The sequence below is a fragment of the Falco punctatus genome, assembly GCF_963210335.1.
Source record: "Falco punctatus genome assembly, chromosome: 2".
NCBI classification, from domain to species: Eukaryota; Metazoa; Chordata; class Aves; order Falconiformes; family Falconidae; genus Falco; species Falco punctatus.
This window is the reverse complement of record NC_137581.1, coordinates 82,265,196-82,291,891: the sequence shown is the minus strand read 5'-3', so window position 1 is coordinate 82,291,891 and position 26,696 is coordinate 82,265,196. Positions and strand designations below refer to the sequence as shown.

The window sequence follows — 26,696 nt, the reverse complement described above, 5'->3', positions numbered from 1 at the left end:
TTCGATGAAACACTGTATATGGTAAAATACATCAGTTTGGGGAAACATATACAGCAAACACCACAATCCTATGTTGCTTGGAAAAGTTAAAGCCTCACAAAATAGTATGGTTCAACTTCAAGTACACAGAGTTCCCCAGCTAATGCAAGAAAGCAATGACAAACACTTTTTCTCCATAATATTCTAAGATGAAACTTCTGACAAATGTGTTCCACATTTTTCAGAAAGATAATTTTAGATACCCTATAAATTACATGTACATGCATACAGAGTGCATACTACAGAACACAACTTTAGAATACTGTGCATGGTGATACCAATGTAGAGTCAAACCTGAGAAATTTGTATCTTTTTTATTTCTCACTTATCTTACACTAAAAGAAAATTAAAGTTCTAAGTAAAGTGCCCAAATAATACTTTCTCCAATTATTAGTGAAGCTAATTTATTTATTTCAGTCTGTATTTTGCAAAAGCAGTACTTTCCAGGATTGGGAGGGGGAACATACTCATGAAATTAATTGTCTTTATGTACCAATATTAAAAGTATTTGCCACAATTACATTATGAAACAGTTTTGTTATAGAATAATAGTTTTCTATATCACAGCTGGCATTAAGGCAATAGCCATCTCCTAAAACCTAAACAAATTGCGTTCAGAGGAAATGCACATATGCATTAGTAAGACTCTGCACAAAGGAACACTGATTAAAAAAAAACCCACAACTTTTCTCAAATTGTTACTTGCTGCCATACTATTTTTCAGTTCACAAACACAAGGAGATACTATTAGTTTACCAGTTGTTTTTCAGTAATTTTGTTCTAAAATTAAAGTTCTGTGTGACTGGGTTGGAAATCAGAAACATACTTAATGTCCTAAGTGGTCAATACTTCTAAGCAAGTGGCTACTACTACAAATAATTCCAGTATTAGGTACAAAAGCAAAAACATTTTAGCATATAACTGACAGGCTTCAGTACTACTGGCAGTTAAACAGAAGTCTTGGCACTGTTAATGAAGAAGCTGCTTTGCCTCTCATGAAATTCCTGCTTCCATTTGTCACTGTACTGTGCAGAAAACAAGACATGCTGCTTTGCGTGAAACAGTTACGGTGTATGGTATTTCATCTCAAATATGTAACTTGAGTTTTTGTTTTGTTTGGGTTTATGTTTTTTATACATATATATAATGTATACAGAGAACAATTTTGATGCACTTCAGCCACTTCTACATATGTATTTTTAGGAGATTCAGAAATGAATCTAAGCATACATTGTTTAAAGACCCCATTATTCATCAAATCCCACAAGATCTTTTAAATGAGAGAAACAGCATCATGCTCTCCTGAAAAAGATTTTTAAATTCTATCTCTCTGTAAGAAAATGGTTTCAATCTGATCCTCCATTACCTTAACATTTCTCTAAAAATTTAAATTATACATCTAAAACAGTACATGTGATCTCTGGTCTCTCATTCTAGTGTAGAAAATTTTAAGGACATTCTTTCCAGCCACCTTATTTGTGACCTAAACTGGGACACATGCTCAAGTATAATTTAACTATGGGAAAGGTATTTTATGTTTACTCTTCCTGAGTAGCAAGTTTGGAGCATGTGATCCTTTATGCAGGTGATCCTTTATGCTCTGTTACATATCAAATTTTTACTTATGTCTTTTTCAACCACTGAGGAAATTATAAATTGCATCAGTTGTGATGTGTTAAGTGTGGTATACTCAGAGAAAAACAGAACACTCCTTGGATATTTGACAATCAATTTATTCATCTAATTACTGAGGTAGCACAGGCATGTGTTAACTCCTGAAAAGCTAAAATCACTAGATGGATCAAGCACACACCCCCTCCCCTGCCTCTTTTCCCATGAGTATAAGTTTTACTTCTTATTTACTTTCACCATTGAAAAAAAGGTTCATTTAAAAAGTGAGCTTACTCACCAGGTGGGTCTGCCAGACATACACAGCTCTAGCTGTAAAGCCACACAGAAGCCTGTTAAGCGGCCTGCTGCCAAGGACTGGCTTTAGATCTATTTATAGCATAAACACGGTGAAGGCCAGCTAAGTCTTATTAGCCTATTTAACAGTTATGTGAAGATCAGTTTATTTAAGATGCAATAACTTAAAAATAACTGCATAAGCCTCAGTCTCTTCAAAACATTTTAAAGCTTAACACCTTATTACGTTAGTTACCAACATCACTCTTGAAGGCCCTTCACACCTTTAATAACTACAGAGTATGTTACATGAAAGGATGTCATGAATTCAAATAAACTGAACAATCACAGCAAACAATGCATTCACCTTCAAGTAAAAGCCTGTATATGCATACTAAACCAGCACAACAAATTCAAGAACTAATATCTCTTTGTAACTGAATTTAAATAAGCTAGTTTTGGTCTTTGGCACCGGTTCTCTGTAATAGGAGAGAGGCTTAAAATCACAGACCCATGAGGCTAAAACAGGGAAGAAAAAACATTACTGCTGCACAGGTGTCACTGCAGGCAGATCCAACTCAGAAAAAGATGAATGCGATGAAAAGATTTTAGAAAAGAAATAAAAAGAATCTGAACTTAGTGTATGCTATGGCATGAAAAGGAAGATACTTGAAGAACATGCCAAAAAAAAGCGCAAATCCCTATTAGAATCACTCATGGCCCCATTAGTGTAAATCTAAGTCTTAAGAAACAACTTATGTTCAGGAAACACAAATTCTTGATCATAATTAAGAAAGAAAAGAGAAAAAAAAGAACAAGCAGAACTGACAACTGCAGGCAGCTGGGCACATTTTCTTACAGGAAATAAAACAATAAAAGATGACCTGAGTTTACTACACTACACTTTCAATGGGAGGCGTATCTCACTGCAACATCCCACTGGTTTAACATTTCTGCTTAATTTCTACTGTAATCTGAAGGGGAGAGAAGGGGAAATCAATGTCATAATGTAACAGAATTAAATAATGGTTGTAAGTTAAGTTCATTTTTTCCCCACTCCTATGCAGAAGGATATCAACTTTTGGTTTAGTAAAGTTGGTCCAATGACCTAGTCAAATGTCTACATTAATTTAGTGGACAGTGAAGTGAAAAAAGAACTGCCTTGCACCCTGGTGTTTCACCTACTGTTATTATCTCCCTTCTCTATAAAGTCCACATGGAAAACTTATGAGGAACATGCATGTTACTGCACATTCATGTTTCTGTGACAGATGCAGTGGAATAATATCTCTGGAAAACATTCCACTTCTTGCTTTTGTTTGCAATATAAAATGAGAGGAGGCTGTGAAACCACCAGAACTTGAACAATAATTAGGTTTACATAACCCCGTGTGAACCTTGTCCATGTTTACAGTTTCTATGTTAACTAGAATGCGGTGTTCAGAAGGGGGAAAATATTGGAAACCTTCTCAGCTGTAGCTCTGTTGTCTTAAACCCTTTTAAAGAATGATTTATTTCAGTCCTGTTACTAGCTTTACAGAGCTAAACACAATAGCACCACACCGTGGGAGAAAGCATTGTCATACATACATAGTGAATCTGAGGCAGCAACTGGGAATTCAGGCATCATAAGAAGTGTTTCCAAACGTGTTGGAAGTTATGTGTGATCCCCAGGTTTAGAAGAATATGAGGTCTGGTATTCTGTCTGATAACTTTCAGTACTAAATGAAAGATTCAACTTTAAATGATAAACAAAGTTATATTACAGCCAGATTTTCAATGTATTTCTGATCACAGCAAACCTGAGCATGTAGAACATCCCATTCCCGCTATTTTTATAACTGCAAGACACTGAATACAGTATCAGAGGCCACTCCACTCTCTGAAACATTAAAAGCAGCTGCCACATGCAAACCTGGGTTGGATCCAATTAAAAACTCAAGCCTGCAGCCTACTGCTGAGGAAACTTGCCACAGAACTTCTGAAAAATATGAGGCGCACCACCTACTTCTCTGAATCACGTACACTGAATCAGAGAATGGTTGAGATTAGAAGGAACCTCCAGAGGTCATCTGGAACACCCCCTTTGCTCAAGCAAGGCTACCTAAAGCGAGTTGCAGAGGACCATCACCTTTTAACTGTTTCCAGGGATGGAGGCTCCACAACCTCCCTGAGTAATCTGTGCCAGTGCTCGGTCATCCTTACAGTAAAATCCCCTGTTTAGACGGAGCCTCCTGTGTTTCAGTTTGTGCCCACTGCCTCTATCACCTCCCTCAACCTTCTGGTAACGCTGCTCCTAAGGCAGCCCAGGGTACCGTTTAGCCTTTCTTTGTGGCAAGGGCACATTGCTGCCTCGTGTTCAACTTGGTGTCCCACCAGGACCACCACAGGGCCTTTTCTGCAAAAATGCTGTCCACCCACATGGCCCCCACCAGGTACTGGTACAAGGGGTTGCTCCTCACCACCTGCAGGACTTTGCACGCTTCCCCTTGTTGAACTGCATGAGGTTCCTGTCAGCCCGTGGCCCCAGCCTGATGAGGTCCCTGTGGATGGCAGCACGACCCTCTGGTGCATCAGCTGCTCTTCCCAGGTCGGTGTCATCTGCCAACTTGCTGAGGGTACACTCTGCCCCATGGCCCAGACCATTAATGAAGATGCTGAAGAGGACCGGACCCAGTACTGACCCCTGTGGTACACCAAGAGCTTCTGGCCTCCAACTAGACTCTGTGCCACTGATGAGTGCCCTCTTCAGTCCACCTCACTGTCTGCTCAACAAGCTCACGCTCCTTCAGCTTCTCTATGAGGATCTTATGGGAGACAGTGTCAAAGGCCTTCCTGAAGTCTAGACAGAGAACATCCCTTGCTGTCCCTTCATCTACCATGACTTTTGTCCATAGGGGGAAAACAAAAAAAAAGGATGGAAAGGTGCCAACTGCAAGTAGGAAGCAAAGGTCCTTGGAAAAAAATGACAAATCCAGCATCCAATTAAATTTCAAGCATTTGGCCTATGAGGGTAAGCTGAGGAAAATGAGTTTATATAGCCTAGAGAAGAGACAACATAACAGGGTAGCTATCAGTAGTTTTTCAGCACCTAAGAGGTCAACAAGAAGATGGAGCCAATCTCTTTGCTGAGGTATACAGTGGAAAAATATGCCACAACAGTCATAAAGAGAAATAGTGAAGATTCCATGTGGATTTAAGACAAACATTTTTCCCTAGGAAAACAATTAAACACTGGAACAGACTGCCCAGGGAAATCAAGGCACTCTACCCTTTTCTAGACTGAACTTGACAAAGCCATGAGCAATCCGCTTTTAGCGGATCGGACTGAAGACCTCTCAAGGGCCCTTTAATCTGAGAGATTCTATGAAATCAATTTTACTTTATGTTTGGTGGTCTAACAGTACACGCATACTGAGCATACACAGCATAACTCATTCATTCCTGAAACCTCATTCACTTATGAGTTTTCCAGGGGTTTTTTGTTTGTTTTGCCAAAGGAACAACGCAACACAGATCTTATTTTTCCATCCTGCTGCCTTTGGATTGATGGGTCACCATACAGGAAAGAAAACTGCCACAGCAACAAAGGCTTAAAGGGATATTCTTCATTTTCTCACCACCAAGAGAGTTTGTACTGCATTCATGCTATGTAATACATTAAGCATCTCTGGTCTCATTAGTCTGAGGCGGAGTATTGACAGCCACCTGCTTCTTTCCAGCAGCATAAAAGACAGAAAAAATCTGTGGGGAGAAGGGACAGAGAGCCATTTCCTATTGTTGGCTGAATATAAACAACTGCCTGATTGACACAAACCCCCATCCTCTAACCACATCCATACACTGCAATGTTCTTTTTCAGTGACAGATAAGACCATTGCACAATTCTACAGCGATGTGGGAAGCTGAATGGCATCATAGTATCTTGCATATTTGTAGAGAAGGAAAAGTAAAAATCCTAATACTTGACTTCTCCTAAGCCAATATACAAAAATAGTATATGAGAAATGGCTAAATTTTTAGCCACCTATACGGAAGGTTCTTTTACAGAAAAGAGGCACTTAAGTGGGAGGTAATTTCCAGGTTTATATTTGTAAAATGGGTATCTCTATATGGCAACATCCTTCTAAGAATGTTTAATCAAGCACTCTTTCTTTGTAACGTGCCATCAACAACAGCAGTGCTACAAGATGAATTTTATCTGTTGGTAACCTTAGACAATCCTACCCTTGCTCAAGGATATGATATAGGAAATCATTGACAGTTTCACAACCATATGCTTACTTCTATGCAACTCATTCAAGTGTAGACAGTAAATTTAAAAAGCCAGTCCAGTTATACTGTTCACACTGCACATCACAGGAAAGGTGGGAAGAGTCACACTTGCTAATTTTAAGAGTCACACTTACTAATCAGTCCTGGCTAATTTTAAGTTTGCAATACTAACAGGATTATTTAATTATTTTTTTTCTTAAACCAATGACTTACATGCACTATGCAGAAATGCTAACTAAGAGCAAAATACAATGAACCTCAAGAAGCAGAGAAACCTAATTCTCAGAAGACAGACAACAGAAGAACCAGTACTAGCTAAAAGAAATTTACAGGACTAAGAATCATAATGTTAACATGGGATATACTGAGCACTCAGATTTAGAAGACTAAAAAAGAACCTCACGAAAACCCACTAAAAACAAAACATCAAAAACTCAAAACCAACCAAAAATATCTGTCTGCTGTGACCTCAACGTTTAAAAAAAGTCTATCAAAAAGTAAAGTCTTCTACCTTCTGTGCTGTCTGAAAATAATAGGTCTGTCAACTGGGAGCAAGTCACCAAATTTTGTCCAGAAAACATCTTCAAGCTAGGTCGTACCAACAGATAAATATAATAATATTTTTAATATACTAAAAATCTGCATAACCTTAGCATAATGTTATGGAGTTTCTATTAAAAAAAAACAACAAAACAAACTTTTGCTAAATTGTGAATTTATATGTATTCACAAAACAGCTGCAGTAAGATGCATGCATACAGGATGAGAGAATCCAAAGTGTCAGAGAGCTGTCAAAACCTAGCTATAACCAACTGTTGTTTCCTCTGTCAGGGTGGAAGCATGCTTTCATCCCTCACCTTGGCTGTTTGTGCAATTGTTCCCTAACCTGCTTTAGTCTCAATGAGCTAGGTTAGCAAGACATAATAATATTTGAAACATTTAAATTAACCCAGCTCATATAAAATGAAAGGCGCTGTGCCATAAGAACTTGGGACAATGGGGAAGAAAGAGCAAGAATGAAGATTCAGGAGGAGTAATTTAATCATTTAAAATATAGGATTAAAAACCAGGGAAATTATAAATAGAGATCGCTGAAAGAGTCTACTGTTACCACCCACGATTATCGCCTGTGATTCAGCTCAATGCAGTTTCTGAGGTCAACATTTTTGTTCATAGCTTACTTTAACATAATAATAACCTCTACTCTGTTTGCTCCTGTGGCTAAATGGCACAGAAATAAAGAAATAAATCACTGCAATTAAAAAAACATTCCCCTTAAAAGCTATTGAATATTGGAGGAAGAATTAATGTCAATAACCTTGTCAAACATTGCACCCCTACTCCCAAATCAATCTTTACATTCTTCTGCCTACTCCACTTCGCTTAAATAGTCTCTCTCATGTCCGATTATTACCTCTGTAATCCTAATCTTGCCTTTCATGATTCTCATCTCACTTCCATTTCTCTTCGCCCAGACCTTCTCAGACCAGCTGCTTCTCTTCCATAACATTTAGCTCAGCTGTGATGTTCTTCCTCTCACCTTTACAAATATTCTGTTATTAACCTATGGATTAATTTCTACTTGCTGCTCCTTTTCCCTTCCTCAACCCATTTTCTTTGTCCTTGGAAGGCTGGCAATCACAAATCATTCCCCTCTGGCTGATTATTCAATTTCATTTTTCAAACACAGTTCCTTATTCCTTTCTTCTTATTAACGTACTCTGCTCACCCTTTTCCCTCCCTCTTCCTCCCACATTTACCCGTGGTAGGAATCTTTCCCTCAGCAGCTTCCAATTCCAACTTCTGTGCCCCACTTTCCCATCCTGCAGCAACTGCCAACACACTCCTGAGTGGAACTGGGCTGGAACATACTCCACTTAAAAACCAAGCTTCCAAAATGTAAATGATGTAAATTGCAACAATTTAAATGATTCCTGCTCCCTCGCCTTCAGGAACAAAAAAGGTATAATGCTGAGAAATTATACACTGATTTTAAACTAGGACTGTTTTTAAACACAACACATACATCTTAACAGATTGTTACACGACCTAAAATTTGAAGTCCTTCACTTACCAAACACATAAATAATGCATCAGTTGTACATTTAAAAGTTTCTATGTGAACTCTTAGAATTGTTTTTCTGATGTATCAATGTTATACGTACCAATGACTGTTTTTTCATACTTCTCCCATAAAATGTTATAACACTATAACTCTTAATAAGAAAATGAGGGTATTTTTACACTTTAAATCACCTTGTATTCTCTAGAACATATTTGCTTGCTCTTTTCTACAGTCTTAATTTCTTTGTATTTATCTACCTTACAGAAGTTTTGTATGTTGAATCTGGAACGAAACTATAACCAACTCCAAGAGTGTAAGAAGTTCCTTTTATTTAAATATTGACATCTATTCTATATCTTCCTTTTCTTAAGGTTTCTTCTGAAGTTGTTAAAGCTGTCTTTAAGCCCACTAATGAAATTCTTAAATTTTTACCTTGACTGCATTTATTATGTCTTTTTATGAGCTAAACCAGTTTTTTCTATTACTGCATATAAGATGATTCACCTGAAAAACTGATTAAACCAATCTGAGTCTCCAAAGGGGAAAAAAACCACAAACTAGAACACGGAACCAAAACCCAGTATTCATGAGCTGAACTGTACACAAACAGCCAGAAGGAGCAGATCATACTTCGATAAACACACTGAAATCCTAGATGGCTATAACAGCTCTCCCACTGCAAAGATGTTAGTACTTCTCGTTACAGCAGCATTGAACAAGATGCATAACCAACTTTAGAAGCTCCAACCTGTACAGTGCAGTTCCCTTCACAGGCAAGAACACAATCTAAATTCTCCACTACCTGTATCCCTGTAATAGTGTGTTCCTGGGTACAGAGTCACCCAGTTAGAACAACAGGACTGTAGAGATCCACATCCAAGTCTCACTTCTAACATAGTACTCAGGGCACTCAGTCAAACTCAGGTCTCCAGCACCCAGGGCTGGTGTACTAACAATGCACTGGACAAAAAGAAACTGCTTCCTACTGTCCTTCCAGTTTTGATCAAAAGTAACCATACTTGATGAGCTCTGCACCAAGTTCAAGATATTCTAAAATGGCCAGACTTGACCTGAGAAAGCTTATGTCAAAACATCCAAGGGCTGAGTCTTGCACTGTTGCCTTCACGGCTGCAATGTAACAGAGCTCAAACCAACCCTAAGCAACTACCTCAGCAGATGAGACTTGAGCATGAGTTTGTAGACCTTGCTAAAGCACACTGCTAATTTATTGCTCCAAAATGCAAGTATCAATTGTTTTCAATACTATGTGAAATTAAGGCACATATTAAGCTTTAGATGAATAAATAACAACATAATAATAAAAATGAACCGCAGCCTACAACTGAGGCTCTGCTAGGCTTCTGAAAGTAGAATTTGGGCAAAATCCTTGGTCTAAATGTAGCCCTACCTCAAGTCTGTTTAACATAGATGTAGCTTTTTCCTGGACAGTTCTATCCAAGCAGTGACTGGAACTGACCAATAATTTTAGGAAGTACATTACAGGACTAAAGCTAATTCTGTGGGAAAAACTAAATAACATTTCAGAAATATTAAGCAGTAATTTTTTTATTTTTTAGTGTAGAACTTCATCCCTAGAAACTGCACATTTACTCTTACTAGGACAAAAAGCCCAATGATGAACTCCATGTCATTAAACCACAGATAATAATCACTTCAGTTTGTCACAATATAAAAGCTCAAACTTTTAATTTGCTTTTATACATTATAACCCATAAGAGATGTGAATATATTTCAGAAACATCTCCACTGGGAATATTTGGAAAAACGTAATAGTTTTGTTCATCCTAAAGCAGCAACAGCAAAATACTAATTACGATAAAACACAGTAGCTCACTATAATGATAGGTACAGAAAAAGCAAACTACATCTTTTGACTGGACAGAACAGCTTGAAAATTTTTCAGCAAGTAGTTTTCTCTGACTATAGATTACTTTTTCTGATGTAAGATATCTGACAGCCTTCAGTTTTTGTTGAGACCTTCAGACAAGCTGAGGTGGGAGAAGTCCCAGAAATGGACTTAAGACAAATTCCCACAAAACTTAACATCCAGTTAACGTTCTGAATTAAAAAAAAAAAAAAAAGGGTTTGCAGATACTACAGGAAGTGCATCTATCTGTCTCAAGTTTGAGTGCAGACAAGGCTCAGTCTGGGCAATGAGTAAGTGGCAAAAGAGGTGACTGGTGACACCATCCTGACTAGTGGCGAAAGCCTTCTTTAGACATGGTAGCAGATGATAAATCTGACATAGCCTTCTTCAGAGATGCAACTTCAGTACAGCTACGAGTAGAAAAAAATTCCAAGGCTGTACTGTATGAACCTTCACAGCTGGAGTAAGGTTGAATGCTGAAAGGAAGGATTTACTGTCAAGCAGTTTGTACAAAACTCCCTTCCCCCTTCCCCCCTCCCCCCTTAAAATTATGCTATGCATATGCTTTAAAAATAAACAAATGAACAAACCCTTTTTACCCCCACAGACAGTTACCAGCTTACTATAAAACTCTCTTGGGTAAGCTTAGGCCATGTACTAACCAAAATAAGGACTTGCAGCAGCTAAGTAAAGTTTTCTTTAATCAGTTTGTCCAAGTATTCACTTCAAAGCTATTCTGCCTTGCAAAAAACAGGTCTCATTTATTTCTACCTGAAGACCCAGTGATATGTTAGTAGGAACTAGGCAGCGCAATGGTCACTGCTATCACCTGCCTTTTCTCCCCACATTCAACTAAGAAGCAGCTGAAGGTTTAGAACTGCCACCTTAACTAGTCCCTACTAACGGAAATCCCATTCCTGAGTCTCAATGGAAACACACTACAATGTGAACCAAAGCCCCCTTCCTCACTTTTAGGTTAAAGGGCAACTGAAAGAACTAAAGCAACCCCCTGCACACTTCTTGAGATTCAAATCTTACTTCTTTTCTCCCCTGTGGATGCAGATTTGGATTGCAGAATAAACAAGGTCTCCTCTATACCTAGGGTATTTTCCCTCTGAACACAAAGAAAGTGATCCCCCCATTTGTTACAGAAAACTTACACAACAGCAACTGCTACAGCCAAAAGCAGATTCTACTATGACCAAAACCAGAATATATAATCCATTAAAAGAGTGCTCTAGTTCATGGATGTTATTGTTCAACCGTTTATTTAGGGTAACAGCGGGTTTTTTTAAATGGTTGAGGCAAACTTTAAAAATTAATTATGTTTCCAGTGATTGCTCATTTCCCATCTTCAGGAGAAAAGACTCCCTTCATAAGGCTAGTAAAATCCATCTTTATAGTTTTGCCCTTTCTACAAGAATATGCCCCGAACAAAGCTTTAAAACCATTACTTTACTACTGAGAGTCTAGTCTGAATGTTGCTTCAAATACAAGCTGGAGGAAGATTATGCAAAACTAAAAAAAGTTTTTTAAAAAACCGTAGATTCAAAATCGTTAATGAACTACTGGTCCTCCTCTTCCTGGGCTTTTTTTGAAAATTCAAGGAAGGTGCTAGCCTGGTTTCTCAACAAAATAATTATTACACATGGGATACTCAAAGAATAGATAGATCTGTTTACTGTATGACACACCTATGTGACAAATTAGATCCCAAATATCACATATTCCATGCATCTCTAAGGTACCATCACTGAAAAGGAGCCAACATGGAAAGCCCCTTCCCCTCAGTGTTTTCCAGCATGTGACAGCCACAAGTAATCCACTGAGAAACAGAAAATATTTGCCCGAGAGGCAGAAAAAAATTGGTATCATCTGTGCTTTCCTTCTAAAAGCAAAGACATGTAATCTTTCTGATAAACTGGTGTCCTTGCTTAACTTATTTCATGAAGACACATGGCTGGCCACACAGCAATTTGCCTTCTGGTGTTCCCTGATTCCTATCCAGGAAAACATGAAGGTTTTAAGAGTAACTGCTCTGTAGTTGGAAAACTGGACAAAATCCCTGAAGAGAATGACTCAGTGGGAAATTTGTGAACGGGGTGGGGGGAGAGAGAGACACTCTTTTTAATGCTGATTCCACTCCCCACCCCCCATCTACTTCAGGCCCCAAAAGAGTAAGAATATGAACAAAAATGACAAAAGAGTAAGAATATGAACAAAAATGACAGAAGAGTAAGAATATGAACAAAAATGACGAGGGGAGTAATGCATCTGAAGGAACACCGTTTGAAAGATACATTATTTTTGTAGAACTTCATTATATACATTTTATTATGACATGTAAAATCTTTTAAAGTATGTATTTGCACAGAAACTCTTCTATGAACAAGATGAAGATGAATTTGATCTGCAATATTAATATTGTGAAAATTTTCTGTTTGCTGTCAGCTTCCTCACAAGTAAGTAATTACCATTTTACAGAATTATCTATGTAAATCTGTAAGACTTACATGAGCATTACAAACTGTTTACACAGACCAACATGGGCTGTAATTTAAATTTACTGTTTTTATGACAACTGTCTGACTACAGTTAGAATCCTGTACTACTAGACAGCTTTTCTCAATAACGTAAGTTGAGAAACCATTCTAACTGATGAAAGAGCATATACTAATCAATTTTAATTAGCAGGTCACATCCAACATAATAATGTGAAGGCTGAACATGATTTTTTCAGTCCAGTCTGAATGGCACCAAACATTCATAAATACACTGACAGTTTTGGACACTGGATCATTTGAACCATGTCAGCATATTTACCTAGCCTGCTAATACCAAGCAAGAGCCCTTCCCAACCTACCTGTTAGAAAAGAGGAGGTAACAGATTAAACGTGCTTTACTGAGAAACAGGACTAGGGAGGATATAGAAAACAACTGAAACGACTCAGGGGGGTGGGGAAAGCCCACCAAAGCATGAAGGATACTTTCACATTAGATCAATACTGTCCACTTTCTCATTCCTACTGTATACATGAAACATTCCAGGATCCAAAATTTGCTCTTAAGCAAGATACTGACCATAGCAACTCAGCTCATATCCATTAAAGCAGACAAGAATACAGATTTTTTGCATGTTCTGCAGGGTCTTAACTCTAAACCTGAAAAATGCTTAATTAGCACTTGGTCAAATGTGAATTTGGTCTTAGCGTACCTCTGTGCATTTGGGCCACTCCAAAGAACACTGATCAAAAGATTTTTGCATGTCATTGAATAACAGCATACTTGCTGAAGGTTTATAAAAAACACATTTTCAAATAGCATTTAAGCTGACAGAAGATCATATGTTTACTAGAAATGAAGGAGAATGGAGGGGGAAAAAATGAAGACTTACCACCAGCCCATTTACATGTGGGTAGTTAAAAAAACAAAAGGCAACAACAAAACAAGTACAATGTTGATATCTACTTTCATTTACTAAAAGGGCAAGATCACATCCCTTCAAGCCAGCTTACTGGCATAACATTTTCCACAGAACACATATACTCCTGTAGAAGACATGTTAAGTTTCAGACTTGTGAGATACAACTTTCTCCTTTTCCTTGGAGGCATATTATTCTGAAAGTAACAGGGCCTTGAACATGGGCAGCAGGCATGCAAGTTTCCATTTCCTGAATTTCACAAGTTATCCTGTAAAACAGCAGCAGCTTAACACAAGTAGCAGGGAGAAAAAAAAGCAGCATTTTTTTAATCATTTTTTGAGGACCATCCCGCCCCCCAAATCACAGAGATTAGATAAAGCGGAAAATGTGAAAATTCAAAAAAATAATATTTTCTGCTAGTTACAGTATACAGGAAAGATCAGAATACATTTGCACTTATTAAGTATAAAACATACTTGTGTGCTCAAAAAAAACCCTTATTTTCCCCCAAACTGATTGGGTAGGGAAGCGTGGTTGCTCAAACAAGAAGGCCAAGACCTTATTCCCCTCTGGTGAGAAAAGACTCTGTAAGCTTCCTTCTTCCACACTTGCTCACAGGGACACAACGGGAGTGCGGAGAGCTACCTCTCTGTCCCTTGCATTCTAGGCAGCAGCAGTGAAACCACAAAACTTTACTTTTTTTCCATGCTACAGAGGCAAAGTCAATGTCAACCTGCTAAAAAAAAAGCTCTTTCCCCTACAGTTTTTACAAATATGGTAATATGGGTGGGCGTGGGGTGGGGGTTGTGAAGAGAGAAGCATCACATATTAATACCTGAACTGTCATCAGGACTTTCCGGAGACAGTAACAGAACAGGTTACTGTGTACCACTCCCTCCAAAGAAAACAATCCAGGCTGCAACCTACAGTCTGCAGCTGGTTGCAGATTCAAAGATTAAGACTGTAATAATGACACTTTTTCAAAGGTTCCTGTAACTATGAGGACTAGAGAAATTTTTTGTTAATTTAGATTTCAGAAACTGAAACTGTTGTTTGATTCTGCAGCAAGCCAGTTCCCATGGGAGCAAAATTCCGATTGACAGACATGCTAGCCTTCTGGGAGGCCAGCGAGTTTGAAGCAAACTACACAAGATCTCAGTGTCGACCAGCACATACAGTGTGAAACAACATAAAAATACTGATAAGAAAAAGAAACAGAAAGCAAAATGGGGGAAAAAAGCCAGAAAGAAAGAGGGCTACTGAGAAGCTTTATATTATAACAGAAATGCTGGAAGAATGAAAACTGGCAGAGAAATGCTAAAAAAGTATTAAAGATATATACAGTGACACTCAAACTGGAATTAAAATGTTGGTACTGAAGAGACTAGTAAAAACCAAAAACTGTTCTATATTCACTAACCAACCAAGAAGGCAGTCAGATCCAGTATAAACTATTCTTCAAAATACTCTGAAAGCACTCATAGGTGTAGGAAGGAAGAAGATGAACAAAACTACTTACAAACGATATAAATATGCATAAAAGTGGTATAAAACAGCATATTCATCTCTAAAACCAAACTATAATCTTTCCGAAACATCTTTTAAAATTACAGAAACAAAGATTAATAACTTAAGGTACTGTATCACAGTAAGAACAATAACAGGAGTGTGACTTGCAAATTTTTAACAAAGTGAGAGCAAAAAGTGCCGAAAGTTTGCTTATTAACTACAGCTGCATCTGAAGATGAGGCAAGGAAGAAGACATGATACTTCTCTTTGAACTCCTAACGTTTTCTAAAGGAAGTAAACGCAGGACATAGCTATCTTCTTCACTGATACACTCTTCACAAAACAAACTCTTCTAACAGCAGGGGGTCATAAAATCCAGCCAAAATTTGTCTTTATGAGTACAGATGAAAATGTAGGACCAAACAGCAGCTCAAGATAAATTTCATCAAGAAACTAGAGATGGCAGCAAAGTCTCAAGTTGAGAGTAAGAGAAAAAGTTAAATGAAAAGGAAAGTTCTGAATAATTCTTACAGCTTTGTTCAAACAGTAAACAGTTCAAGTTTTTATTTTTTCTTTTTTCTTTTTCCTTTTTTGAACAGTGACAAAAAAAATGGAAACCCATTAGAAAGAACAGGTATAAACTACAGCAAATATTTATTCTTAAATACAACGACTTCACAGATCAATTTTAGCATGTATAAAAAAAAGCATTTTAAAACAGCTTTTAACAAAATATGCATGTTTAAATCTACCATGCATCAATATTCTCAGAGGTCACCACTGATTTCTGGATGTTCCAGCCACATATCTGAAACTGTGTCTCAGGAAGGTATTACTCTCATGCTTTTCCTCAGCTTTGCCATTGTAACAAATACTGAAAAGTTCGGTATAGGCTCAGCTTCAGAAAGATAATTTCCAACTCTTAGTTTTTTGCAACACTTTGAATTTTTTTAAAATATACAAATTAGCAATATAGGAAACTAAGCCCTATTCTGAAAAACAACAAACATTCAGGGAAAGCACCACAGAAGTTTCACAGAGTGATCGATCTCACCTTTCTGCCAAACTGCATCCCTGAGAATACTCCAAAATTCTACACTTCTGAGTTTGCTGTTTAATTCTAAACCAAAAGGATCCCAGCATATTGAAAGGCACCATCTCAACAGCAACAAATAGCTCAGTATCTCACACCTGAGGAGAATACCCCAAACCAACAGTTCTGCTGCATATTTTGCCTACCTACTAGCTGAGACACAGAACCAACCTGCTGGCCCAGGCCCAGTGCAGTGGCAGCTGCTATTCACTCATCAGTGCTCGGAACACTCACTCTGGAAGTTGAGAGGCACATATTCAAGTCCTTTCCTAACACCCAGCACGTGGAAAAGCACTCACCAGCCTAGAAGATATGGTAAACTAAACTATTCTCAACACTCCCAGATGATGCTTTATGAATTGTTTAATATTCACCAGATCGCTAAGAAAGGAAAAGAAACATCCGTGATGGTCATACTCGCTAAACAAAAAGAAGAAATCCAATTCCCAGTCCCTGTTCTAAGAGAATTTTAAGTATTTCATACACACAAAACAAGGAAACCAACTCCACAGCCAGTCACCTATTTGAAAACATCCCTAACCAGCAGATCAAACAATTCAGACTTTTGAAAACTTCAAACAACTAAAAAACTAATAATCCAAGAACGAAGGTAGATCTGCAAGAGTTGAGAAAGTATCCTGTCTCAATGGCCGCTATGAAGTATTGAATACTTTCCATTTGGAAGTGCCTGCAGCTGATAAAAAAACCTGACACACTTGAGATCTAAGATTAGAGAAAGAGCTCCTGATATTTTAAGTACCCTGTTTGTTTTATGCTTTTAAAGATAACTAAACATAAAGGGCTGAACATCCAAGAAACCCAGCCAGCAGGTAACCATTTTTTCCACAGAAGAAAAAGTAAGAAAACCCAAAATCTTAATCTAGTAGGTGTAACTGAGCAAAACAGTTCTGTCTGACCTTCACTTTTGAAAGCCCCTTTTGTTGCTTTCATCTCTGTAGTGCTGAAGTTCTGGAATTAAGACACTTGCAGAAACACACTAATGAAGAGATCACCTCTAGTTTGAGGGCTGTAGAAAGGAAAACTTTTTTTCTGTAAGCAGAAGTTGATACTTTTCAATCTAAACTTGATCTAGATATACTAACACAGAACTTTTCCCAAAGAAAAAGCAGCAGCAAATATTTTAATTGAAACAAGTTCTTGATCAATGGAATAAATCTTAAATTTAGGTTTAGAGCAAAACAAAATCTGAAAAAAAGGTAGCTCAGGAAAATTTTAGTTTTGAATTCCTTGAATTTTCCTAAATATGGTATCAGTACTTTTGCATATAATCACATCAGAACCAGAAGTCTTTGATTTGGTTTCTATAAAAGTTAGCAGCACTCACAAACATTAAGCATGCTTGCAGTTCAGAGTATATCCAACTACTAATACTTAAAGTCCTGAAGGACCCAACAAAATACACGTACACTTGAAGAACACCAACCTCATAAGCCAATATGCTTCAAAGAGTTAATCCAAATATTCAAAAAATAAAAATCCCAGATTTACAGTTGCGTTCCTAACTAAAATTTTATTCTATTGTGTATCAAATTAAAATCCTGAATAAGGTGAGGTGCTGTTAGTGTTTGGTTTTGATTACAGGGAACGTCTATATGCATAGAAAGCAAGCAGCAGCAAATTAAGAACATAAAAGCAACTAAGTGTGATTTTGTGTGTGTGTAACAATTTGTTAATTTGCAACTTTTTTTCCTTTTAAAAAAATAATCTCTCCCTTTTTTCCTCCCCTTTTCTTACCATTTTCTGGATTATTGCAGAGCCTACCATCCTGCTTATTATGCAGAAAAACCAAGCACTCTTTAAAAAACAACAAACCATTTTATGATATGGCCTTAGCAGTTCATTGTTGTCAAAGGCGAGGAGAGGGGTCCTGCACACCTTATCTATCTCCATCCCTAAGTCTTCTACCTTAAGCTAGCTCTGGCTGCATTGTAGGTCTAGTCAAGCCAGTGAAAATAGCAGAAGAATAACACATTCAACAAATGAGTATTCTTTGTAGCACACCCGGCTTATATAGATCAGATGAATGCTAAAGCTGGCACAGAGGAAGGGCGGACCACGCAGGGCATGGAAGCACATAAAGAGAGCAAGACCTCCCTCTTCCAGCACCAGCAGATTTAATTCAGTTCACATCACAAAATTGCACTCAGACTCCCACAGTGCCTCACACAGAGGCAAAAAGCGGAGAAAGGCTACTACTACCTTGTTTACAGAATCTACAGACTAGCTACAACTCTCCTTCAGGAATCAAGATATACTTAAAAGAGGCTGCAGGACTATGGAGATGCAGAATTTCACCTCAATTTCTACCCTGCTTGGCTGCCCTGCAGCTAGACCTGCGCTGACCAGACAGGCATTTTCTCTAAACCCACCGGAACCCAACCTATCTGTTCCTGCTGGATTCAGGTTCAACCCTGGCAAACCTAGAGCTCCACAGAGATCTGCTGTTCCACGAAAAGTTACTAGGTCAGATACTACTGATGCAGGGAAGTTCCTATCAGTGAAATATACGATTCCCTAAATTTTTGTAACCTTGCCAAGCTACCCTCACCCCCACCCTGTGTACCTTCTCCTAACCAGTAAGAGGGGTGTGGAGCATGTGATTCGTAGAAGGGAGGTAAGACTACCTCACTAGCTTCTTCACTGTCCCTTCCATTTACATGTGTATAGGTCCCTCTAATCGAGCATAAATTAGTGCTTTCCCACTGTTCAGAACTCTTCCCCTCGGTTGAGTATCAGGAACAACATCTGGAGTCAACAAAAAGCAGAAAAGTGGGCAGCTAACAACTCTTTTGCAGCAACAGCTGCAGGATTTTCCTGGAGCAGGGTGGAAGTAAAGTATTAGGAGACCCCTTTTGGCTGGCTTCTCTGAGCTAGAACATCGGGAATGCAGCCAAAAGTTTTACTCATAGACCCTCTCCCCTCAAAAAAAACCTGGGAGAATAAAGAAGATAGAGGAACATGCCTGAAGATCTTGTCAGAACAAGTTAAACATCCCTTTAGGAGAAATACTAAGAACTTTTTTCTTTTGGTTTGTGGGTGTTGTTGTTGCCATCGTTGTCGTCGTCGTCCTCCTCCCCCGGAAAAAGCAATACAGTACTCCATCAAAAAGGCAGAACACATGAGAAGTTTCAGGGTGCAAAACGATGAACCAGGGACCACCTTTGTAAATGCTCTTGTTTGTTAAAACAACGGCACTAATACTAGGAAAGACCATAATGAAACCTGAAGGCACAAAAGAAAAATGGATACTTTATGTACCCACATAAGACAACATCTGAAGACAGATTTCATAAAGTTCTGGATATCTTAAAGGCCACTGTACCTGAAAAACCTCAACCTCACTAAAGCCAAGAATTTTTTTCCTTACCTCTAGAGCTCTTTGGATCAAAAATTTCCGAACATGAACTACCTTCCACACCCTGGTAACAGCGAATTTATATGACGTCACGAGTTACCTAAGAATCATGTGTTCCCTAGAAAAGTCATGCTTTAAAATTGTAAGGGTTTCTCAATCTCACTACAGCAAAACTGACACTTTGATGAGATAAAACCAGTTTTTCAACTTAGCGGAAAGTGCTTCCTAAATAAACAAAGTGAAACAGAACACATTTTATACCAGTTTAAAAGCCCATACAGGACTTATATCCCAGCTTTTACTTCTAAAAATTTTGTTCAGAAGCAAATTCTTTACAGGTTGCTTAATTTATACATCCTAGGAAATTTACGCAATATTAAACACTAGGAGTGACTACTTATGTCCACACTATCCAGAAAAGAAAATGGGGATGTTAGTCAAAAATGAGATCAAACCACATTTAACCAAATGCTGTTTAGAAACATCTGGTGGAAGGAAAATATACAGAACTTCAGGGTAAGCGTGCAATAACTATGCATCAATTATAAGTGTCTTCACATGACGAAGATGTGTTTCAGCTACTGGTTTCTGAAAATTCTAAGTCGATATAGAACTTGAAAAGTTATTGAGAATACAAGAATCAGGACAAATCCTATGCCTGGAAGGAAAGCAGAGCCCCACTATAACTTGAATATTGCAGTAAAAGACAGAAGGCATGTAGCAACTTTCTGGCTACCCCTTCTTACCTCATTCTAGCAAAAAGATATAAAAGTAAAAGAGCAACACACTTGTTAACCAAGGGAGGTTCACTTCTGTTATTTAAGAATACATTAGGAAATAGGTCTTGGTCCTTTTAGTCCTAAATTTATGCTTTAACAGTTCACCAGTTATTTCTCTGAGAAGACACCTTTACTTCTCATATAAACAAAAAGCCTTTTATGGTCAAGCTCCAAAAATTATTCCAAACCTTATTTAGCTGTTTTCATTTCAGAAAAAGGTATCGGTAAGAGTAGGGCTTACACACTGACAACACTATTGTAACTGAAATAGCAAAGCTTGATGTGCGCTTGTGTTTTCAGCATGGGATACATTCCTTTTACCAACAGACATCTCCCAAGAAACACTGTAACTCACTCTGAAAACAGCAGAAGTTTATTAAAAGAAGTTACTAACCTGACACTCTAAAATGCAGTTCAATTTACAGCTAGCTACACTGAAGTGAAGCCTCTCTCTTCCCATGCTTTGGATGCCTTGCCTAAGTATCACCTTACATGCCTATCTGATTATATGCAAAGAAAAAGAAAAGGGTTTCTTGGGGTTCTTTTGTTGAACATACTAGCTGATCAGTACACTATCTTAAGAGATCAGTCTAACTTTTTAGACAACTAGGGATGATAACTCTGGCTATGCATGTATCCTGTATACACATTTTCACACCGTACATTAAAAAAAATAGTACTCACTCCTGGAAAAAAGGAGAATTCATAAGAGCTATTATTATTAACTCCATAAAATATGTACTTTTAACAACAACCACTTCCAATTCTGAAGTCCCTGTTTCTTAGATGGCACATTTAATATGACTACGGGTTCCTGAAAAGTCATCTTTGGAAACATATTAGGGTTAATACTGCTTGATTACCTTTCCTTGAAATGACATCTGTATAACAGATTATAAAAAGGCCACTGTATCCAACAGAGGGCTAAGTAGGTGAGTGGCTGTTGCGAAAAAATGGGGTCTTTTCCTTTCCTAATATTTCTTTATCCTGAAGCATTTTATCTCAGGCATTGTGTTTGAACTGAAATGATAATCAGGGATTACTTGGGTCCTAAAGCTTAGCCCCCATTCTTGGAGGCAACAAAGTTTCATACTATTTTAATAAAAAGATGAAACTCTATTAACTTAGCAAATTCTTCAAGACAAGGTAGCTTTTTTTTGTCCCACAATTTCTCACAGACTGCTGCTCCAGAATCTCAGTAGTAAATTGGTCTAAAATCTTCTAATTTTCAGCCTCAAAATACTTGGGACTAGTCTGCACACATTTGCTCATCTGCTCTTATGTTCAACGGTTTCCTTCTCTTGGGTGTTTAAACACAACAAAGTATTTGCAAAGCCCCTGTACAAACTTTCTCCGTTTGCATTTTCCTAGATCCAAGCTCATTCAAACTCCCCTCTTAAGCACCCCTCTACTTCCCAACCATTACAGCCACCTCATTCACATCATAAGGATGTATACAAGAACCCAGCTGCTTACCAAAACAACACTAGAAAAAGCCACACAGACGGAAAAGACAGTACTGATTAAAACACCATACTCTGTGTCTAGGTATATGAATCCTACTCTGTGTTCAGCTACAGCTGAACCTCTTAAGTAGAAACAGGTCACTATTACAGTTCAAATCCATAACAGAATACCTTAGCAACAGGATATTCTAGCAACTATACACTTCAAGTAACCAACCTACTGTTGTTTTCTTGAAGCATATTATGACCTTATGCTTAAATCAAATATTCATTATATTCTGTTACTCAAACACTGTGACACAGAAAACGGCTGAGAATGAAATACTAGTGTACAATAAAACAAACTACTAAAAACCTCAAAAGCTAAACTAGACAAATCACTTTCTATATCCCAGAGAATATAGAATATAGAAATATTCCCTTTCGCCCTTTTCCAAACAGCGAGTACATCATACGGTTGTTTCACATTTTCATTTGGTTCAAAATTATACCCATCAGTTATTTTCATCCATTTCACAGGAAATGCAAAATTTCAGTGGTGTACTAGAGAAAAGGTGTATCTGAGAGTCAATAGTATTCTTATTCCTGTGCAGAGAAAATGGAGGCAATAATGAAAAACAGTATCACTCAAACCATCAAAAAACTTCTAAGTAGTTTTGTTATCACAATACTTAAAATGATTAGAACATTTCTTGGACAAAGAACCCACGAGATCTCAAGGTAATAGCTTAGGATAGAACTGCAACCACCATCCTCTTGTCTGAGTTCAATGGGATACAAGCCTTCACACTTTAATGCAAAAAAATATGCCCTGTCCCACTTGCTGCCCCAAGACCTTGCATCCTCCCCTCACTTCTCCTGCGGTGTTCCAGCAGTGAGGGCAGGCTGCAGGAGAGGAACACCTGCAGGTTCTACGCACTTGAATTCCTCTTTGCTAGACAGAAGAGCCCAAGCAGAGAAAATCATCCCATGACAGGGGAAGGAGGGATGGAAACAAACTAAAATCCTCAATATGCAGTGCAGAAAAGGACTAACTGAATCCAGTCACATTGCAATGAACATCCTGAAAGCCACAATAGAATACTACTAGCACTGATCATCACATTATACATTGGTACTGAAAATACCAACAACTGCACTACTATGCACAATAACTGTACTGATGATGTACAAATGGAAGACAAAGTTACAAAAAGTTTAAGTGACTATTAATATAAAAAATAATGATTCCAATAATGACCAAGACCCTTTTGAACAGAAATAAACTTTTAGCAACTTCATCACATGGTATTTACAACTTAAAAGTTTGGAGAAATTTTTAAGCAACCTGCAACTCTACTGTTAAAAAGATTAGACAACCTATGTGGTACTTTAATGCTAACATAAACCGACATGAATCTGAAGAGGTACAGAAACTCAAAACCAGATAATGTAAAATTAAGTCCCTGCAGAACAAGGACTCTTCATGAAGCCATTCTTCAGTCTTCTAGATTCAATACGAACTAAAGACAGGCATTCTCTCTTAGGCATAAAGAAAACTACTTCTATGTGTATGTGGAGCTCTTATGATAAACTCAGAACAGTTTTCACCTCAGGTGAATACCCAAGATGTTTCAACTCTAACACCTACTACATCTTCTAAACTAGTCAATGCATTCTGACTGAAAAATTTAATAAAAAAAATAAAGAAGCACACTTAACACTATTATCTATGAACTGTCAATCAAATGCATGGCCTGATCAACATAACCAAAGGCTTAACTATTTCGGATTGCATACTGCTCAACCAATATACAGAGAGAATCTCTTCAAAGTTACCTGGAAGCAAGTCTGGGAAAAAAAAAAAAGAAGTTACACCTGTGTTTTTCATCACTGCCAATTATGCTGAGATACATTAACAGATTTTTGAAGGCTAATATTGAAATTCCCAATTTACTTCTTGCTTGCAGTGTGTTTATGTCAGCCAAGAAGTCAAAACAGTAACAGAGAACATAACACATCTGGTAAAGTAAAACTACATGATTAATGTTAGTACCATAAATGTTGCTTTATGTTGCTTTAAAAATTTCAACAAGAAACTGGGATTATTATTCCAGTTTTTATCTCCATATAGCTTTCAGCGATGGAAAGGCATCCTGGAAATACACGCAAATTAAGATTTCCCCCCCTTTTTTTTTTTCCTAAAGGAAACATCAACTAGGATTTCTCTCTCTCCTGGCCCTTCTTTTCTCCCGCACAATGCATGCTTGCAGAACTTAAACACATTAAATGTCACATAATTAACAGTTTATCACTGTCGTTCCAATCAACTCATTCATGTACTATTGCACTGTAATTGTTCCACTTCCCAGCACACCAAAAGCTATCATCACTGCATTTACACAAAGCCAGTCTTATCAGTTTATTGTATTTAGAAGCGTTTAAAGTTTATCCTAAGATGAGAATATGCCTCAACAAAGCTGCATACTGTCAGTTAAGAAACTATCTCCTTATTTATTTCTCTGGTAAATTGTATGGAAACTTTTGATTAAATATTCAGACATTTTACCGGCAAAGATCTCTTTCCCACACCCTTTGTGAAAATACCTTTTACGACCTTAAATGACAGTAAAATAGGTAACTACCTATTTAGGAAAGATAAATTACACATTTTAATATTTCATGTCCAAAACGCAAATCAGGGCCAGATGTGCTATTTGCGAGAGCTAAATTACTGTATCAATCAATAATAAATCACAGGAATGTGCAGACATTTACTGGACGTTTGACTGAAAGATGTTTAGCAAGATGCGTATGTAGCAATTCAAAGCAGATTTACAGCAGCTTTCCTCAAGTTGCTTAAAGATGGGCAAAGTGGTAGCCAAAATCTGGAAGCTAAAAAAAGATGCTGCACCCCTGGTTCCCTGGAATTCACTGCACAGTATTGCAAAAGAACAGAATACTATTTACACAACTGTATGTGAAATTGTGTATTTATTTTACATGGTTTTCTAGAGGACTGACATCTGTGGGGAAAAGCCTCAGTAATCACGAGCTATGAACCCTTCACACCATCACTGCTGCTATTTTCAGTGATCCACCCTGTTTTTGCTACAGTAATCTTGGCATCATTATGCTATTGTGATTCAATATTTATCTGTTAGATCTAGTTACATCCAGACTACCTATCTACCGCTATCTATACTACCTAAATCTCATGTGGAACTTCGGTAGCCAACACCTAACCCACCATTTTTGAGCTCTCTTTTGAAAATTCTCCAATCGCAAAACAAAAAGTCATTTGAGATGCGCAAACATCTGGACCGCTGTGAATCATCTGTTCTCTAAAAGGGTGTGTGGCCACGCATAATCACTGCACCTTCTTTCTAACGGTAATCAGGTATGAATAAAAGTGTGCAAACTGCAGTGGTTAGCACAAAAACCACTGATGAAAGCAGTACGCCAAAAATCACCTTCAAAACATGTTTAATAACAGAGTTTTGTTTCTCAGCTAGAGAAGATCCTCACCAACCGCCAGCATTAAGCTACAGCAATTGCTTACTGTTTATGACAGCAAACAAGGCCCTTTAAGCCTAATATTTTTAAAAGTTGTTTGAATTAAGTTAAAGGTACTAATAATACCTTGTGTAATGACAAACTGAGTACTGAAACTTCTGCTGACAAGTCACCTGCTAAGTCCAAGACTAGCATTTTGGTATAATCCCACGGAAAGATTAATTCTAGAATATTTTTAGCCCTAGGTTGAAAGTAGACAGCACTGGCTATAAACTGAAAAGCTGGTGGAGAGTGGGTAAGAGAATACATGCAGAAAAAATTCTTCCTTATAATCAAAACGTGGTGATCAATTATTCTTATAAAATTCACGGTCGGGAAGAAAAAACTCCAGACGCACTGAACAGTGTCACTACTACAGCTTCCACAGCAACCTCAGCTTCGGAATCGGAGGCATACAGAAAATTAGGAAGTCACAATATTGCTACATCTTTCATGTTCGTTTTGCAACACAGACACCACTACGGCAAATATGTGAAAGATGACGAATAAATAAAAAATGGGTTCCCAAACTGGGCAGTCACAAAAATACGGGAGGGGGAAACGGAGTTCAGCTTTAATTCTTGATCACCATTTAATCTGGGGGACTCTCTGCATTTTCTTGGTGCGATTACACCGACTGAGACTTGAACTGTCATTTTCGTCCACCCTACAACAGTGGTAATCAGAAAGGGGCAGCTGGGGAACGCCAGCAACTACCACCTCAGCTCCTAGGCTGGATACAAGCCTCGAACATGGGTTTAATAGCAGTTGCATAATAAGACTCCAAAGGCCAAGCACTTCTGCTGCCCCTCATGCATCTCTATTTCCACAGGAACGAGAGCGGAGGGAAAGATCTGGACAAAAAGCGAGCGCTGCCCCAGCGTCACTGTTCCTGCCACTAACAGGCTGGTTATTATGCAGCAAAGAGGAGGAAAAACCCGACACCTGGCGCGCAAATATGCAGACACCCGGCGAATAGGTGGATCCACAAAGAGATCTCTCGCCTTTCCCGTTCCCTTCCCCGATAGGCAATCCTGGATGGGTGTGCCAGGAATGGGATATAGGGGGGAGGAGAAGAAAAGGGGTGGGAAGTGGTTGCCGCTTGCTGCAGCCAGCCCGAGCGATGGTTAGGTGGTTAATCATGGTGGCTGAGGAAACGTCGGGTCACTTCTCCCCCTTCCGCCTCCCGTGTTAATAGCGAAGGTGGGCAGCGCGGCGCGGCCGTGCCACCGCCACCCGCCGAGGGGGGACCCGGACCCCGCACGGCTCGCGCGGACCCGGCGGCGGCGGCGACTCAGGTGGGTCCCGCGCAGAGCATCCCGCGCCCCCGCGCGCCGCGGGAGGG

General features: G+C 38.4%; 1 protein-coding gene and 1 long non-coding RNA gene across 15 annotated transcripts in view; one reads left to right on the top strand and one right to left on the bottom strand.

The window, feature by feature from the left end:
* Nucleotides 1-26,696, top strand: part of LOC308058482 — a 101,171-nt gene that overhangs the window by 16,216 nt on the left and 58,259 nt on the right. For all 3 annotated transcript variants that reach the window (XR_013925840.1, XR_013925841.1, XR_013925842.1), the window contains exon 1: nt 1-26,649. This exon is cut by the window's left edge and continues 16,216 nt beyond it. This is a non-coding gene — a long non-coding RNA (uncharacterized lncRNA). The remainder of the gene's footprint in view (nt 26,650-26,696) is intronic.
* Nucleotides 1-26,696, bottom strand: part of CASK (calcium/calmodulin dependent serine protein kinase) — a 227,935-nt gene that overhangs the window by 198,298 nt on the left and 2,941 nt on the right. The gene's annotated exons all lie outside the window — the stretch shown is intronic.